At 41.9% G+C, this 5,246-nt stretch overlaps 1 long non-coding RNA gene across 1 annotated transcript; it reads left to right on the plus strand.

Annotated features, from left to right (window-relative positions):
* Positions 1–2,010: 2,010 nt before the first annotated feature.
* Positions 2,011–2,800, plus strand: LOC126508764 (uncharacterized). The gene is made up of 2 exons (XR_007593966.1): positions 2,011–2,181; positions 2,557–2,800. It is a non-coding gene; the product is annotated as an uncharacterized lncRNA (long non-coding RNA).
* The last annotated feature ends 2,446 nt before the right edge of the window (positions 2,801–5,246 follow it).

Genomic DNA, 5,246 nt, shown 5'->3' on the forward strand with positions numbered 1-5,246 from the left:
ACCCCCTTTTTGTGTGTGTATGGAGGCAAAGGCCAGAGGTAGATAACAGGGTCATCTTCCTCAGCCACTGTCAACTTTTTATTTTGAGAATGAGGTCTCTTACTGAACTGATTCAGCTATGCTGAGTTGGGCAAGGAACTCTAAGCATTCATCTCACTCTACCTTCTGAGTGGTAGGAGCACAAGTGTGTGCTGCAGACCTTTTTTCTATATATAGCTGATGGTGATTGAGCTCAGATATTCATGCTTACAAGGCAAGCATTTTACTGACTGAGCCACATTCTGAGCACTGGGCTATAACATGAATAATAAAAACACAGGGCAGGAGAGGAAGCTAAGCCTGGATGGATGGGAGTCGGGAGTGCTAGTTTTCTCCTGAACTCAAGTGGCTAGATTTGGGTTCCTCTCTGGCCTGTACCGGTGGTTGAAACCTCAGGCAAAGAGATTTTTCTTTTTGTAAATTTGCACCCCAAACATAGCAAATATAGCCAAATATAGCCAAATATAGCAAAAAATAAATACCCAGAGACAGAAATTGAGGCTCAACCTAAAGGACAGAAAAGCAAAACAGTTGGCCACTGGCTCTTACCTCTACCTCAGTCTGAAATGGTGATCCTGCCCCCCAGGAATCCTCAGAATGAGACAGAGAGTGACAGTTGTCTCCTCCTTTCTCATATTCCTCTCTACAGCTGAGATTAAAGGCATGTACCACTACCACCCAGTTTCTATAGCAAACTAGTGTGGCTACTGGGATTAAAAGTAGGTGTCACCACTGCCTGGTCTGTAAGGATGACCAATGTGGCTGTTTTACTCTCTGAACTTCAGACAAGATATATTTCTTAAAATACAAATGAAACATTACTGCATTAATATGACATTTAAGATGTTTTAATAACATGTTTGTTTTATGACAATGAGGCATGACTGCTCTTGGCAGCACCAATCTATTTCAGAGAAGATACTGGGCATGAAAGAAACTCCACATGGAGTTTAATTTCTTTGTGGCAAAAGTAAACTGCTTGGCAAGAAAATTCTCATGCATTGGCTCCTGAGAGTATGCTGTCCTAATTGGACAAGAAGGACACATAAGAAAGTGACTGCCAAACTTTGTCAAGATAAAGAGGGATAGTCCTTCAAAATATCCTGCTTCTCAGAAAAGTCTATCTATGCTAGTCCTGTAGGATGAAGATAGATGCTCCAATTTTGCAGAGGAACTTTGGGTGATTGTCCAGGCAGTCAGTTGATTCTGCCATTTCTCACATTTTTTGGAAGTAGCTTGCTTGCACTTCCTTCTTACTCCGTTAATATTATTTCCTTCTTAGGTCTCTGAGGAAGTTGAAGATTAGATAGGTATTGTTATAGTTTACCAGACTCAGAAAGCAAGTTATGATAGAAAGTAAATTAGGTATAAAATTTTGGACTCACCAAAATAGGATAGATATGAAGTATTTTCTCTAAATTTGTCAAATACAAATGGACTAGACATTGTTGATGTACTTATCACCTGTATATATTGTATATAGTCATTGTACTTATTGTATATAGTTTTTTTTATATTAGTTATAACCTTCCCCTATTTTATATTGGACAAAAGAGGAAATGTGGTGATATTTCATTTGTATTTTAATAAATAAAGCTTGCCTGAAGTTCAGAGAGTTAAAAAAAAAGCCACATTGATCAGCCTTACAAACCAGGCAGTGGTAACACACACCTTTAATCTCATAGCCATACTAGTTTGCTATAGAAACCAGGCAATAGTGGTGCAGGCCTTTAATCCCAGCCCTAGAGAGGAATATAAGATGGGAGGAGACAGCTCTCAGACCCAGTATCATTCTGAGGATTCCTGGGGGCAGGATCACCATTTCAGACTGAGGTAGAGGTAAGAGCCAGTGGCCGATTGTTTTGCTTTTCTGTCCTTCAGGTTGAACCCCAATATTTGTCTCTGCCTTTTCATTGATCATGCTACACTGGGCTGTGACAGTTTTTGGGTGCCGTGTGGGTGTTCTTGAGAACGTCTACTCACTGAGGTTTACATGGTTTTTTTTTTCCTCTTGGTTGTTCTGGGGATAACACAGGGGATAACACATTTCGTCACAGCAGAAGCAGACCATCAACACACATCACTGTGACATCAGCTTAGCATCGAACTGAGAAAATGCCTGTCCATCATCTCTACAATGAGGTATCTTCTTTTTTTTTGTCTCTCTATATTGTGCTCTTTTGAAGGAAGTCCCATGTGGAGCCCACATTTAAGGAGTAGGAACATTCTCCTCCCTGAAGTGAAGGACAACTACATAAATAATATGGAATTCTTTATTGTGAACTATTTGTCTCCTGGGTAACACATTCTCCTGTTTCTCAAAATATTTATTTATATTGGCATTGGCATGGACTCAAGGATACTTATTTAGCATGGTGAGTTTCATTGGATATTTTGTGACTTGGGGGGGGGGGTTCAAGCTGTTCAACTCTGGCCTTTGGGGCCTCCTCAGCTGATACTTGATACTTGAAATTCTCCTGCTGAGCTTCTAATTTGGACTTTCTTCTGAATTTCCAGTCTTCCTGCCGCCATGAATTCCCCAGATTCACCATGTGTCTTTCCTGCTCCATGCCCCCAGCCAGCCACTTATCCCAAGAACCCCGCTTCCTTGTATGGAAGAACACTATCAGGAATCAAGATCTGGGTCCTGCAAATGTTTGTTTTCTATGTGGACACTCTTACTTTCAGGCCCTCTCAGCTAACAGGGCGAGGAAATATGTATGTGTATAAAAATTGGCGTATATAAACATATCTCTATTTATTCCTGTGTATTTATGTGCATCGATGATAAACTAAACATGAGTTCATGCTGATGTCTCAACTCTAATCCAGTAAATCCTAAGTGAATCATTCTAGACCTCTTCTCTGACTTGTCTATAAACTCCCACTCAGAGTGAAAGAAATCTAGTGCTCGCCATCTGCCATCCATTTACTCAATTGCTCGGTTCTAGTACGCACATATAGCGGTTTCAGAGCTGTTAGCCCGATCCCATGGGACTCAACCTCCCCAATGAGAGCACAGAGCTTATGGGCAGCATTAGCATCAGGTCTGACTCATTTTTAACATCACTTAGTTTAGTGCTTTCATCCCCACTCCCTTCAGTGAAGTCATTGTGAACTTTTCTGATACAGATGGCTTCTTCTGCCTAGGCTCCAATCCATCCTCCGAACACCCAAGAGTGAGCTTTTACTTGCATGCACATTAGGTTTCAATCTGTGCCGTGAAGTGCTGTGGGTGTTGATAAATGGGTAGTGCCATGCACCTTGTCTCATGGTCATGCAGAATTGTTCCTCCACCTTAACAAACAGGACAGCATTCCTTTGAGGATTTATTTTTTTGATTGTGCATATTCATCTGGGGCTATGTGCACAAGTGTGTCAGGTCCTCCAAAGCAGAAGTTACCAGCAGTTGTAAACTGCCTAGTGTGAGTTCTGGGCACCAAACTCAAATCTTCTGGAAAGAGCAGCAAACCCTCTTAGCCACCAAAGCATCTCTCCAGCCTCCATATCATCATTCTATTCATTAGTGCTTGAGAACCATCATTATTCTATCCTATAAATGGATGACATAAGGTATTATTCTTGGACTAACATGGGGGTGGTTTCCAAATTTTCTTTCCTTCTAAAACCAAAATAGTGATGAATATTCTTATAAATAAACATTTTGATAGCTATTAACTTAGGGTAAATTAAAATGTTGTTTTACTTTCTGCTCTTGTGAAGGACTCAGGTTTGTCCCCTCAGCACTCACATGATGGTTCAACCCTGTCTGTAACTCCAGTTCCAGGGGATTAAAAGCCCTCATTTGGCCTGCATGTCCTCCTGCATGCATGGTATTTATATAAACTTATGCAAGCACACACATAAACACACAAATAAAATAAACGCTGTCTCCAAAGGCATCAATCTTTCCAAGACTTTGCTAGGAATAGTTCCCCTCTCCATTCCCACCAGCCTGTCATGCTCATGGAGCAATGTTATTCCTCTTTGTGTCAGGGTCAGAGGGACACTATGAGTGTACTTGGATGTATCATCTGTTTTGGTTACCAGTATGTTAAATGCTCATAGAGACCAGACATGAGAAGTACTCAGCCTTAGGGGACAGCTGCTTTTGCAAGAATGTCATCTTGGGCTTAGGGAGATGGCTCAACTGGTAAAGTCTCACAAGCACGAAGACCCGAGTTCTGTCCCCAGAACCTGTGTGAAGATGCTAGGCATGGTGGTTCATACTTGTAACTCTAGCAGTGGAGAGGCAGACACAGGAGGATGACTGGGACTAGTTCATTGGTATAATGAAAGCCCCGGTCTCAAAGGAGGTGGATAGCTCCAGTGTAGTAAGAGCTGTGGGCCTCTTCCCACAGCCCGGCTCCTGGCCGCCTGGCTAGCTTATACCCCAAAATAACAACACACAAACTGTATTCATTTAAACACTGCTTGGCCCATTAGCTCTAGCCCTTACTGGCTAATTCTCATATCCCGATCAACCCCATCTCTAATAATCTGTGTAGCACCAGTCTTACTGGGAAAGATTCAGCATCTGCCCGGGAGAGGGGAGCATGGCGTCTGAGCTCACTTCCTCTTCTTCCCAGCATTCTGTTCTGTTTACTCCACCCACCTATGTTCTAACCTATCAGGGCCAAGCAGTTTCTTTATTAATTAACCAATGATCTTCCTCCATCACTCCAGGAAGATGACAGACAAGGGTTTCTTCTGGTCTTCACATGCGCATGCACACATGCAAAGAAGAGAGAGGTGTCATCTTCTCATCTGCTTTTGTTCATTTCCTCTTTTTTAAAAAAAATTCCATTTATTAATGTGCATGTGTGTGCATTCATGTGTGTGATATAATCGTGAATAAATACATGCATGCCATGGTGTGCCCATGGAGACAGTATCTTCTTCCACCATGATGACTGAACTCATGTGGTCAGTTTTATAGCAAAAGCATCTTTACCTGAGGTGCCATCTCACTGGTTCCTCAGCTTCCACCTCAATGGTCCTATTTGTTTTCTGATCCTTAATTTAGACCTTGTACCCTGTAGGACTCCTGTCTACTGGCCTTTCCATTTCAGAGCTGCCTCAGAGTCAGGGTATTTAATGAGGCCATCTTCATAGTGCATGCTTGGCCTCTTAGATGTTCCATTTATTTGGAGGCCTTTGGAGGTCTAGATCTTAGACCTACTTAAGACTAAAATCTAGTCTTTGAG

This window comes from Alexandromys fortis, unplaced genomic scaffold (assembly GCF_014885135.2).
Source record: "Alexandromys fortis isolate MF-2015 unplaced genomic scaffold, M_Fortis_MF-2015_v1.1 scaffold_40, whole genome shotgun sequence".
NCBI lineage: Eukaryota > Metazoa > Chordata > Mammalia > Rodentia > Cricetidae > Alexandromys > Alexandromys fortis.